The sequence below is a fragment of the Otolemur garnettii genome, unplaced genomic scaffold (assembly GCF_000181295.1).
Source record: "Otolemur garnettii isolate 467f Iridium unplaced genomic scaffold, OtoGar3 scaffold00035, whole genome shotgun sequence".
Lineage (NCBI taxonomy): Eukaryota > Metazoa > Chordata > Mammalia > Primates > Galagidae > Otolemur > Otolemur garnettii.
In genome coordinates this window covers 8675915-8690570 of record NW_003852430.1, presented here as the reverse complement: position 1 = coordinate 8690570, position 14656 = coordinate 8675915, and the positions used below count along the sequence as shown (strand labels likewise).

Genomic DNA, 14656 nt, shown 5'->3' with positions numbered 1-14656 from the left:
ATAATTAAGAATAATTTAATCACCCACACTTTCATACAAAAGATAAAACACAATAGCCCTGGATGAAGGAGGGAAGAGGAGGGGGAGAGGAGAAGAGGGGGAGGCCAGGTGGAGGAAGGATAATTGGTGGGACCTCACCTATGGTGCATATTGCAAGGGTACATGTCAAATCTATTAAGAGTAGAGTATAAATATCTTAACACAATAATTAAGTAAATGAAGTGAAGTCTGTGTTAACCAGTTTTATGTAAGCATTCCGAATTGTATATAAAATCAGCACATTGTACCCCATAAATGCATTAATGTACACAGTTATGATTTAATTTAAAATTGTTAAAAGGAAAAAAAAGAATAATTGACTCTACATATCAGAATCTCACTATGGCTTACCTAATTATTGACAGTGGTCAAACATATTTGTGGCATAGAACAACAGTGATCATTGACTTGTGGTCATTGACTTGTGTTCGTGTGTATGTAGTTGAAAGAGTGCTGATGTATCTTGATGAACTGGGAGTATCCATTCCAAAGAGTGCTGACGTATCCTAATGGCTGGGGACAGGGTTCCAATTGAGAGAGGCCTGGTTCTCTGCACTATAATGTAGGCCTCAAATTCCATTCTTTAGTACATATCTCCACCTGAATGTCTCAAAGGCATCTCACATTTGAATTTAACATATTTCCCAGAATCTTAGCCATCTTTTAAAAAATATTTTTTATTGCAGATTAAGGTTCTCAGCAAAATGGAGAGGAAATTACAGAGAGTTCCCATATAATTCCTGTTCCCACACACGCACAGCCTCCCTCAGTAATGACACTCCACTCTTACCACAATGATGCATTTTTACAATCAATGAACCTGCACTGACTCATCATCACCCAAACTCCATAGTTCACATGAGAGCTTACTCTTTGTATTATACAATCTATGGATTTTGACAAATGAATTATGACATGTATTCACCATTGTAGTATCATACAAGTAGTTTCACTGCCCTAAAAATCCACTATCCTTCCCTTCCCACTGTCCCTTGACAACCTCTAATATTTTACTGTCTCTATAGTTTTGCCTTTTCCAGAATTCCATAAAGTTGGAATCATACAGTAGGTAGTATTTTTACAATGGCTTCTTTCATTTAGTGATATGAATTTAAATTTCCTTCATGATCCTCCATGGCTTGATAACTTATGTCTCTTTATCCCAGAATAACATTCCATTTTCTGGATCTACCACAATTTGTCCAATCATTTGCTGGATCCATCTATGACTACAGTGACTATCAATTTTCCTCATAAACATGGTGGTCAGACTAGATTTCTTCTCTGTCCTCTCCATAATCCTCCCCCCATATTCAATGTGACTGTATCATGAATGTTTCTGAGATTTGTCTCATCTCCTCCAAATACCCTGCCACATCACCACTGCATTAATTTAGGCCCTCATTGAATCCTACTTGAAGTAAAACAACATATCAGTTCCACTGTTTATACTCCTATTTCTTTAACCAACAAACATGTTACACTATTACCAGACTATAATTTTGAATGTTAAGGCTGATCACGACTCCTTTCTTTAATCCTCAATGGCCTTCCCTAAACTTGGCAAGCACAAGGTGTGTTATAACCTGGCCCCTGTGTACCTGTCAAATTCCATCCCTTACCACTCCTTCTTTCCTCTTACTCAATGGCTTACTGTACCTTATACTCTAGATGTACCGTATTGCTTCTTACTCACTGAACTGGCCTTGTTTTCTCCATTCTCTGCATGATACTCCAATACCTTGGGTTATTCCTTTAGTACCATTGCTGACTAAGTCTAGCTTTTTTCTCAGAACTCAGTTCAGCGTTCGCTTCTGTTTGGAAGGCTCTCCTAACATAGCTTGTCTGTGTTAAGGAACCCTTCTGTGTGTTTCCATAAAATACAAGACTATTTAATATACTGCATTATAATAATTTCTTTATTTGTTTGATTGGAGCTTCATGTATATAAGACCATAAATGGGGGGGGGGTGTTCATAGGACACAGTGTGGCATCCCTCCACTCTATTCGATATCCTTTTGGATAGAAAGTCTTTCTTCTTCTCCTCACCTCAAAGGCTCCCAGTCTCTTTCCACTTACTGCCCAATCTGCTCTGTTCCCTCTTCCTGTAAAGCCAGTGTTAACTGATAACAAACATTGTGCTTCAAGCTCAAATCTGAGTATGTCTTATTCAGACATGATGGTAACTTCATTAACAATGCATTTTTAGGGCAGTGCCTGTGGCTCAAAGGGGTAGGGTGCCAGCCCCATATACCAGAGGTGGTGGGTTCAAACATGGCCCTGGCCAAAAAAAAAAAAAAAATGCACTTTTACTTTTGGCATGGAATTAAAAAGGACCTCATAAATAACAGTCTTGCCTCGAGAGGACCTGTAACCTTCAGTAGACGATTCCAGTCTCAGAAGAGGGTACTGTGTACAAATGAGGCTGAGAGTGTAGACAGCTCAGACTCATTCTGCTTCTTTTCACTGATATCCTACTCGAGTTTTCCATTACTTGAACACAGCCTGTTACCAAAAGGCTTAGTGACCCACTGAAGACCATACAGGGGCTAGGTGACAACTTGGGTGAGGGTAAGAGTGTGGTAGAGAATTTAAATACATAAAAAACATATAAACTAGCAAACTGGACTCCCAGATCTAAAGAACTGCCACTCAGACAGTATCTGTTTAGAGATCCAAATGTTTAACCTTATTCTTACAGTAAAGAACAAAATGCCTGTTTTTTAAATAAATTGACATTAAGCTGTATATCACTCTCAGTGATTAAAATCAATCAAGAATGAAATAGAAATACATTTTTTGCATGATTACAGCTTATGAATTTAGATATAATATATTTTCTCGAAGTTAGTGGATTTTATTTTGGAATGAAGATGGTGTTAAAAGGCCATCTTGTTTTCATGGTTCTTTCTATCCTTCCAGGTAGTCATTTTTATTGGTTGCCAAAAAATAAGAAAAAAGAGGCTGTTTCAGATATTAACCTTTTTGTTCTGAAAACATATGGTCTTTGTTTCCAGTCAATCATCTGCAGTATTAAAAGTGATCAACTTGCTTTCCAATTTAACTAAGAGTCTCTGAGAAGTGATTTATCTTTTTATAGTACCAATGGTATCTCATGTTCAAATATCACTTTATTCTTGCCAGGACAAAAGCCTTCTGGCTTGTTAGTAATTCAGCAGAAGCATGCCAACCAACATCCTTGCCCAAAATATTTTTAAAGATGAGTACATATATCTATACCTAAAAAACTTCTCCAGAAATCTCTGGGTATATCACAAGCCAAGGAATAAAGTATTGTACTATCAAGAATCTTACTTAGTAAAAACTAATTAAGAGACAGGCTACATTTGTATTTAGGATTCTACCTTCCACCAACTGAAGTTAAAATGATAATGGAATTATAAGAATAACTAGATGAAGTGCATCTTTACAAATTCAATAATATATGGTAAAAGTAGCATATAAGAAAATATCACAAGTTTATAAAAACACATTTTAAACTCGTTAATAACTATGTTGTCAATGATTTTTTTTTATTCTGTCTCAGTCAGAATCCCAGGAGGAAACAGATGGCACAGTCAAATTAGGCAAATTTGAGGATGGTTTCATAAATGAATGTTTAGAAATGTATGGCCAAGGAATAGAGAAATCATAAAGGATAATGGAGAACTCTGGGCCTAATAGGGAAGTGACTCTTCTCCCTACTCGACCCTGAGGAGAGAAGAGAGTGGTTACCAGAAGATGGAATGAGAGAGCCAGCTGTGCAGAGAGGACTGTCTTGTGGAGGCCGGTAACCCCAACCTAGTTGGTACCAGAAGGCAGTCCTCTGAAGACCTTACAGGTCAGCCTCCCTGGTCTGTGTACCAGGTGGAAAATGGTGCAGAACATCTGAGGAGACAAATAGAAATTATCAGCAGAGCTACTGATATTAAACATCATATGATCTGTGAATAAACCACACAGAGCATTTTAACTTAGGTTATCTATGAAGCAAGAAAAAGTCGATATCATCATAAGCCTCAAGGTTAGGAAATCATCATATAGGATTTCTTTTTATTAGACATTTGTAGACAGTGGTAAAATACAATTTTGTGATTTGTGTTGATTAATCAGTAAAAACATCCAGACAAAATAGACTGGAGTGATCCCAAGAACAGAATATATTTTGGCCCTGATGTTCTGTAGTTCATGACAGTTACCCTCCCTTTTATTATCATTGCTGTTATTATCCAGCTTCTAAGATATACCACCATTTACACTCCGTGCTTCTAATACTTTCATTTATTTAGCCATTTGCCTATTTATCCATACATTAACTTATCAATCCATTTCTTTGTTTATTTTCTTATCAAATATCTAATGGAATGTGGGGGCCTGGGTTCCCACAACCTTTGCTGAGATATGCACTAAGAGCACTCGACACAAGAACAGACTTAGACTCAGTTCTTGCAGGTGAAATAACCAGTGTGAGCCTGTGAGAGGCGTACATTAGTAGCATCCAGCAAGTACAGCATCGGTCTGTTCTCCCAAAGGTCTCTTTCTTCGGTCAAGAACCATAAATGATTCTGACAACATAAAATAGAAAGTTAACTTTAGTAATTCAAAGCTGGGTGCCCCAAGCAATCATTAACAGTCAAAACAACAAAAAAAGGCCGGGGGAGGGGGGGCAAAAGAGGGAAAATTATGAAAATACATCATATGATTACGACAACTTTACAAATTAGGGGGTAAACGTTCACTTCCCTCTCTTCAGTGATTCCCATCCAGCCCTGGGGAGGACTCAGGTGATAGTAACCTCTAGTTGCTAAGCCCTCCAGCATTCCATACTCAGACTCAAGGTATAAATCAGGCTGTCTCGGGCACCAGGAGGGCTGGCGTTCCGACTCTGGTCAAACAGGACCTCCGGAATATTAGCCATGAGCTGGAGGGTATAAAAATCACAAAATAGCCTGTAAACCACCAGGCTATTGGTAGCCTTGAGTACTATGTGTCAGCACATATGGGCTGTGAAGAATCCGGACTCTGACCGACAGGTCCTCTAGAATGTAGGGCCTAAACCACACTGCAAACCTCACTCCCACAAGCCACTAGTGCTGTGCCATCTCTTCTCAACCTCTCCAGGGCCCATACTGATAGCTCTTCTAACACATTAGACTTCAGTGGCCAAATCTCAGCCCTTCCAAACATTGAAAACTTTTCAGAACTATAATCTCAAGATCTGAAATTACTATTTCTGACCAAAACCCATCAGTTTCTTGTGTTCTCTTTTTTAAAAACATTCAAGTTTTCTTCTCATGGTGATTGCTTAGCCACCTACCCCCACCTGCTGACCCTAGTGACCAGTATGGTCCTTTCTGACACTATAATCTGTCAGCTTTGACTGTCCTTTATACGTCCTCCCTTTAAAGGTCTTAACTCAGGATACACTCCCTATGACCACTTCCCAGTTGCCCAATTTTCCTTGGGAAAGTCATGAAAATGCACATTAAATGAGCATGAATTCAGGATTTCAACTGGATTTTTATGTTCTAAAGTCTTTTTGATTCATCTCCTTCATTTTCTATAAATTTCCTTGCAATATTAGGCCAAAATTATCAGTCTTCTCAAATCTATGGCTTCACCTACTATTTTTTCCCTCATAGAGTTATTATTAGCAACTCACATATGCTGCACTTGTTCTGTTTCCTGGAAAGCCCAACCCTTCATCTTGGGTCAGTGATACCATCTATTTATTAACTGTGCTCTGATTTTAGTTCCTTCCCTACCAACCTAACATGTCACATGGAATTTAAGTATTTTATTGCTTAGCCAATCCCTCGCTTCCTGCCATTCACCCAAGCTCTTGCTGTTATTTTCTCCACTCAAGTCACTGTTGGCAGTTCACTATCTCTGGATCTAGGCAAAGTAAACTAAAAACATTCTAGAAAGGAGTCACCATTCTAGATGCCATAAAGAACACTCATGATTTCTGGAAGGAGGTCAAAACATTAACAGGAGTTTGGAAGAGGTTGATTCTACCCTCATGGATGACTTTGAGGGGTTCAAGACTTCAATGGAGAAAGTAATTGCAGATTTAGTAGAAATAGCAAAACAAGTATTATAAAATTAGAAGGGGAGTCTTAAGGTGTGCCTGAACTGCTGCAATCTCATGAGCACACCTGAATGAATGAGGAGTTACTTGTCATGGAAGAGCAAAGAAAGTAGTTTCTTGAGATGGCATTTATTCCCTGTGAACATTGTGGAAAGGACAACAAATGATTTAGAATATTACATAAACTTATTTGATAAAGCAGTGGCGGGATTTGATCGGATTGAGAAAATCTTTTCCAATTTTGAAAAAAGTTCTACTGTGTGTGAAATGGTATCAAAGATCATTGTATGCTACAGAGAAATTTTTTTAATGAATGGAAGGGTGGCATAATCCGTTGTCTTATTTTAAGAAATTGCTGTAGCCACCCAGCCTTCAGCAACCACCACCCTGTTTGGTCAGCAACCTTAACATTGAGGCAAGACCCTCCACCAGCAAAAAAATTATGACTCACCGAAAGTTCAGATCGGCCTCTCATTTTTTAGCAATAATGTGTTTTTAATTAAAAGTATGTACTTTGTTATTTTAGATTTAACACTATCAAATACTTAATAGTCTACAGTATATGTCAATATAAATTTCATATGCACTGCAAAATGAAAAATTTCATGCGATTTGCTTTATTGCAGTGATCTGGGACCAAACCCGTACTATCTCTAAGGTATGCCTGTACTCCCTCTCAAGGTCAGCTCCACCCACACCCAAGAAATCCCAAGTGTAACACTTTTTTTTAACCTTACTCAAACACTTTTCTCCCCCTCTCTGATCCTGTGTAATTATTCTATTTTAAAATATTCCCATAGTGTTATAATTTTGGCTTCAGCCCCTTCCTACTCACCCCTGAAAGTCCTCCCAGTTTTTTTTATTATTATTAAATCATAGCTGTGTACGTTAATGCAATCATAGGGTACAGTGTGGTATTTTCATATACAATTTGATATATTTTCATCAAACTAATTAACATAACCTTCATGTCATTTTCTTAGTTATTGTATTGAGACATTTATATTCTACTTTTAGAAAGATTCACTTGTACCCTTGTAAGTTAAACCATAGAGGAGATTCCACCTATCACCCTTCCTCTAGCCATCCACCCCCCTCCCCTTCCCTTCTCCCCCTCCCCATATTCTTAAGCTGTAATTAGGTTATAGCTTTCATATGAAAGCTATAAATTAATTTCCTCCCACTGTTTTGATCACAGGAATATTTGTAAATCAAAAATTTGATCCTATTATCGAATATTATCTATGATAACACCTAAACGCTAAAGCATACACTCATGATAGTGGATGATCTAGTCCTTGCTTTGTGCTCTCACTTTCTCAACGTCTTGCAGGCCTCCCATACTGAGAAACTTGTGCTTTCTAACATCTAACATTGATTTGTTTTGTTTTGTTTTGTTTTTTTTAAAAGCATTACATATTTCAAGAATTTCCCCCTTCACTTCTGTCTGTGTCTACTAGTAGGTGCACACTTATTCTTTAAGACATTAGTGAATCACTATCCCTTAGCTTTTGACCTTAGTCCAAAGAGTTACTCCCCTCCTGGTTACCCATGTTGTCTTGTAGATGTTTCCATTGCCATGAAATATTGATTTAATATTCCACCTTCCTTACTAATTGTGAGCACAGTTTGAGAACACAAGATGCACCTGATCATTATATCCATAGAAACTAGCATGTCCCCAGAAAATAGACACCCATGTTTATGAGTAGGAAATGAGTAGGAAACGTTAGTTGACCTCACCCCTTCCCTGATGGAGATTTGTTTCCTACTCCCTCTTCCCTTCCTCGAAATTTCTTTAATCAGTATGCAGAATTCCTCATCCCTTGTCAGGCTGAGCTTCAGTCTTTACTAGGAATCTTGTCCAGACACGAGGCTCGCATCTTCTCGCATTTTCTCCCCTACCTTCAGCCTCTTTCTACTCCTTGCTTCTCTCCTACTTACCACCCAGTGCTCTTCATATCAGCATTCCCAAACCCCTCTTGACTGTACTTCTTCATCAAATGAGATTTTTTCTTTGCCTTTTAATTCACTGTCATAACGTTTGAAATTATTTTCTGTGTTTGCATTCACTTCTCCACCAAATTTGTATTCCCTAACCTGGGCATATGTGTTCTTTAGACAGATCTTTTACAGCCATCATCTTACATGACCTTTTTACTAAAATTTTCTACCCTCTTAGTCTAAAGGCTTGCAATTTATCTAATTATTTTTTCTATCTATTTTAGTAGCTTTCTTTTCATTTCCAAGAAGAAACATAGACCATATGAAGTCCTACCTCATCATTTTCTACATTATAAGATGTCTCTTATCAAAACTTCACTTCTTAGTGAAACAAAAATTAATTCTAAAATTTTTATTGTATACTACAAAACACTAGATGGCTTTCATCCTGCTTCAGTAAATCTTGACTCTCAGTTTCCCAATGACACCAAGCTCTATAACTAGCACCAACAACACATTGCTTTCTTACGAGCTTTTTATCTAACTATTCACTCTTCCTAGGTTTTTACATGGCTCAAGCTTTAGCTCAAAGATGACCACTCCAGAGAAGCTTCCTAACTATCCATATTCAGAAGCTCCAGTCATGTTCTGTGGGATACTTAGCAAAAAGCCTCAGGAAAGAGAGAATAAACAATGAAACAGGAAGACATCAGATCCAGGGAAATAGGTTTGTGAAAGGAGGTTCTATCAGAAAAGCTGTATAGTTAAGGTCCAGAGACTATAGGGCACAGGAGAGCAGAAAGATGTAAATCTCCAGTAAAAAATGGCTCTAGAGAAAAAGACAGGTGTTGACAGTATGGATAGACTGATTAAAAAGGAGGAGTTAAGCTGAGAGTTGGATAATAGTAAAAAATACATATTAGAAGACATTTTAGTATATATTACAGGACATGGGGGTAAGAAATTTTAAAACAGCATTAAAAAACTGTATATGAATACAAATATGAAATCAGTTTCTACCTCTGCAATGAGCACTATTGACATAGCTAAAAATATGTAAGTAGACTTCTCAAAAATAGCTCAAATTATATATATATATGTATGTATATATATACATTGAGCATTATATAATTTTCCATTATAGCTCAAATATATATTTTCCAAATTATACATATATATGTGTGTGTGTGTATAAACATATATATATATATATAATTTGAACTATTTTCCATTACCTCACATACCATGACATTATTTTTATATGTGTATATACATATATAAAAGATTAGCCTGAGCAATAGCAAGATCCCATCTCTAAAACAGTCGGGTGTTGTGGCGGGCACCTGTGGTCCCAGCTACTTGGGAGGATGAGGCAAGAAGAATTGCTTGAGCCCAAGAGTTTGAAGTTGCTGTGAGCTGTGATATCATAGCACTTTGAGGACGACAAAGTGAGACTCTGTCTCAAACAAAATAAAACAATACAAAAAAAGGATAAGTAAGGATTATAAATTAATATAATGAATTTCTACCATAAGCTACAGGTAGTATTGCAGCTAATATAAGCTGAGGAGCTGCCCTGCTTACAAAGTGCTCTTTCATTCTGTTAGGGATCAAAAGGGCAAAGCAAAATTACTCAATATGGGACAGAGACATTTTGTAATCAGTGTGGGCCTCTTGCTCCATTTTCCAAAGAAGGTCAAAAAATTGTAAGCCGTGGTAAAGGAGTTTTTCTATAAACCTACTGTGACTGAAACTTCCCAGAAGTAGCTCAAAATGCTGCCCATACTTGACAGAAGTACTGAAATAATTATTCTTTTGAGTTTCTTAGATCTCTAAGACTAAATTAAGATAAAAAGTGATAGACTTATAGTCACTACGATCTGAGTACCAGTCCTGCTTCAATCCCAAGCAGGAATGGAACACGAATAGTTTCTTTATATTGGAACATGAATAGTTTCTTTTAATAAGTGATTGGGATGCATGCGTGTGTGTGTGTGTGTGTGTGTGTATAACTCATCCATAACAGTTGTTTATGAAAAGATCCAAATGTCACTAGCCTATGACTACACAGATGAATTTTTAAGAGTGCAAAACAAAATTGTAATTGTTAAAGGGTTATTGAGAAGACAAAAATATAGCATTTTTTAAAATACTGGGTAAGACATTACTTATTAGCTAGTAATAACAAATAAAATAATGATTCAAAATTGAGGATAGCAGAATTGAGATATTCGTTAACTCATTATAAACAAGAGAAAAAATGAAAGTGGCAGAATAAAGACAGGTAAGATTTTTATTTCCAAGTTATCAAAATCTTTTCTAGATTTAGAAATACATACATAGTGCCAGATACAAATCATCTACTCTCTACATCTGAAAGAAGAAAAAGAATATTATCTCACAAAGAGTACCTAGAATTTTGATAGTGGGAGAATTTCACTGTCAAGAAATTATCAGAACTGGCCAGGTGTGTTGGCTCATACCTATAATTGTAGCACTCTGGGAGGCCAAGTTGGGAGGCTGGCTTGAGCTCAGGAGTTGGAGACCAGCCTAAGCCAGAGCAAGACCTCGTTTCTACTAAAAGTAGAATAACTGGCCAGGCATTGTGACAGGTACCTGTAATCTTGGCCACTTGGGAGACTAAGGCAAGAGAATGGCTTGAGCCCAAGACTTTGAAAATGCTATGAGCTATGATGCATAGCACCTAGCCAGAGTGACAGAGTGAGATTTTGTCTCAAAAAAAGAGAAAAGAAAGAAATTATCAGAATTACTTTACATGTTTAGACGATTTTTGATGTTATTATAAGTTGGCAGTATTAAACAGAAAAATAATGTTATACTGTGGCAGTATTATTTTTGAGGTAAAGTTTTTAGAATGTACTCTTTTGAACTTTGGACTCTAAATTCTTCCATTCTTTATTACAGTTCTGCTATTGGTAAGGTCACTAAATTACAAGTGCACCTGTGTGCACATGTATGCAATTCTTTATTACAGTTCTGCCATTGGTAAGGTTACTAAATTACAAGTGCACCTGTGTGCACATGTATGCGTAATTGTGTGTACCTATGTGTGTGCATGTGCCTGTGTGTGAGTGTTTGTGAGTACCCCTAGATGAGAAAAAATGAACATTCTCATCCAAGATGCCTTTCTTTGTAATGTTACTCTATTGGTACAACTCAGTACAACTAAAAATTCTACACAATATCTTCTGATAGAATAGCTCATATAAATGATAAACTAAATTGTATAATCAGTAATACTAATATATAGTATGTATTTAAAAAGCAAAAACAAATTTTCGACTTTCATTACTTTTACAGTTATAAAAAAATACTAAATGTCTCTGCTCAAGACTAACTTTAAAATAATCTTTTAACTGCCCTTCATCACAGTATACAACTTTTATAGGATTTAGAATTATAATACAGAAATAAAATGCGAAACTTATAATCAAACACAATGTGTAGCGTAATAGCTACTAGATTACATTTAGTGCATTCAATTTTACTTGCATATAAATAGAGAAATAGAATTCTACTGAATGATAGTCTAAATTTTTGTCATGTATGCCTCATATAATTGCTATATAAAAATTCTGATCATTAATTATGTCTGCCTATTGTATACAGGTTTATTAATTTTTAAGAAAAATATCTTAATAGTAATTTTTCTTGTCTTATTCTATTGCATAGTGTAAAACTTTTAAAAATCAAGACAAATAGTATTGACTAGGCTGAAGATTTAAAAATATTTATATAAATGATGCTCCTTCCGGCAGCACAGACACTAAAATTGGAACGATACAGAGATCGGCATGGCCCAGGTGCAAGAATGACATGCAAATTCGTGAAGCATTCCATATTTTTCATGCCGCCGATATTTGTTAAACAGCTGCTCTATGGTAAGCACAGTGGCCCTGGAGTATCCAAATAAATAATATTATGGTTCTTATCTTAAAAAAAAAATAAGCTCCACCCCCCCAAATAAAATAAAATTAAAATACTTATATAAACGGAAGAGTCCTGTATATTTAGATGTGGGTACAAGAGGAGGCTAAGACCGCATTGCAGGTATTTTTAATTGTCACCTCTCAGATATAATTGTCTCTAAACATGAGAGAAACTCTGTTGCAACCTGTAAACTCAAATTTGTAATGCTGAGTAATTGTATTAATACAGGCTATCTCTTTTCAAAGATGAAAAACACACATAAACTCTTGCAAGGAAAGAGATTAGATTATTTTTCACTTGTGCTTTCTAGTCTACAGTTGTTCCACGATCTATGCAACCTTTTCAAAGCCTTGTTAATGTTATCAGGGACCGGTATCTCCTAATTAAGATAATTTCAACTGTGCTTACTTCACCAAGGTACTCGGCTAATCACTCAATATATTTAATTCTTATTTGTTTATTTTAATTCAGTATATTCTATGGCAGGCCATCTATATTTTAAAAAATGTATATAACCTATTACATCTTCCTTCTAATGCTGGGAAAATAATTTCTTTGATCTACATCTGAAAGCAAATCATCTAGTTCCAAGAACATAAATTATAATTTTATGGGATAAAGTACCTTTGGCAGATATGGTACTCAGAAAAAGACAACTACAATTACTGAAATATGAAAATTGAATGCATTATGTCATGTAAAATTAATGTTCAGAAAAATTTCAATCTAGAATAGGGTCTATTATTACGGTTAGCATTTTTGGTAGATTGTAATGAAAAATATTAAATGAAGGCTCAGGAAATTGTCTTTTATCTTGGTTTAGTCATATTTGTGTTTCCTTTCTGAAAAACAGAATTACAGGGTCAAATGGAGGTGTCCTTATTTATCTGTGCACCATTTATGATTTCTGCAGAGTAGTAAGGTACTATGTAAAGTGTGTGTCCACGACAGGATCTCCAGGCCTAAAATCTAGAGTATGCTTTCCAATCTACCTTCTACTTCACTGCTCAGGTGGGTGACGACTTTCTCAAAATCCTTCTTCTAAGTCAGCCATTTGTCATACTGATGTTTAGTCTCACAGCCCACTGCCACTTACTACATTTTTACTATTTTCATGGTCTCCGAGGTATTCATTTTCTTGCTTCAGTAAACACAAACACACACACCCAAGTCGCACCATCCACTTTGTACATACAGGCAAAGCAGCAAGGCTGTGCTGCCCAGTGGTTAACAGCACAGACTCTGGATCAAGACTGTTTGGATCCAACTCTGCTGTCATCACTCTGTAAATGGATCGTGTTGAGCCAGCTGCATAGCTTTCTTTCTAAATCAGGGATAATTTGCTTACTTCAGAATATGTAAAAATTAAATCTATATATATATATATATATATATATGTATATATGTATATATATAAGGCTTAGAACTGCACACGTAGTAAGTACTCCATAAGGATTAGGTACAAAATCTCTTAACAACATAAATTAGATCATGTCACTTCCCTTGCAAAGGCCCTGGTTTCCTGTAATCCTGAGAATGAAAAATCCACAGTGCTCACCATGGTCCCTGAGGCTCAGCAGAACCCACTTCCCACCAGGGGTCCTCAAACTTTTTAAACAGCGGGCCAGTTCACTGTCCCTCAGACCGTTGGAGGGCCGGACTGCAGGCCCGGGACGAGTCAGCTGCTAAGCAGGACAGGCAGCGGCAGACCTAATAAATGTCCTAGGCGGGCTGCATGTGGCCTGTGGGCCATAGTTTGAGGACACCTGCTAGACCCTCCCACCTCACCTCTCACCCCCGGCTTCCTTTCACCTCCCCTAACACGCCATGTTCTATCTGTTTTATTCTACTTTAGCGTCATTCTCCTAGAGAATGCCTAACCTAGGAGATGTCATTCTCCTGCGATTGCCTCTCTGTGGCAGCTGTTCTCCATTCATTGGGTGGCTCCTTCTACCAGGGTTCAGAAAACATTTTTTTATAAAGGAGGATAGTAAAGATTTTCAAAATGTTAAGCCATACAATCCCTGTTGCAGCTACAGTAGGAAACAGCCATAAACAGCACGTGAATGAGGGGTGTGACCACGTTCTGAACCAAACCTTCATTACAAAAACAAGCAGTGGGCCAATGGGCTCCGCGTAACTTGCCTTACCATGGCAACCCATCCTTCACCGCCAAATTTCTGTCATATCCCTCCGAGAGAGCTTGCTGACTCTCTCATTACTCTGCATCTCATCCTCCTGCTTTTTTCAATAGCAACTTATCACATGTAATAAATAATCATTTCATTTATCATTTTATTTACTGCTCTTTGTGAGACCTCTCCATGCATGGTGAGCTATAAGAATTTAACGTGGGGACCGTTGCTTAACTTTTGGAATGGAGGAATAAATATCATTTTATCTGGCTTTGAAAGTCAGCAGAAACAAATCAGTAGAACATGCCAAAAGAGTTATATAGATGACCAACTGCAGGAATAGATCCTTCATAAAGAATCTTTAAAATATGTTCTATGGCAGAACGTAGAAAAATTCTTCTCCGGCAGTCCGGAGCTCACGGATCCAGCGATGTTGACAGCCCTTCTGTGTCTGCTGCCTGGGAATCGCCTTGGGATTAGAGATAAGCATGACCT

The 14656-nt window shown here is 37.0% G+C and overlaps 1 protein-coding gene and 1 non-coding gene across 2 annotated transcripts in view; both read left to right on the top strand.

The window, feature by feature from the left end:
• EYS (eyes shut homolog (Drosophila)) overlaps positions 1-14656 on the top strand; it is a 1547934-nt gene that overhangs the window by 1209106 nt on the left and 324172 nt on the right. The gene's annotated exons all lie outside the window — the stretch shown is intronic.
• On the top strand, positions 11839-11942 carry LOC111725278. The gene has a single exon (XR_002773378.1). It is a non-coding gene; the product is annotated as a U6 spliceosomal RNA (small nuclear RNA).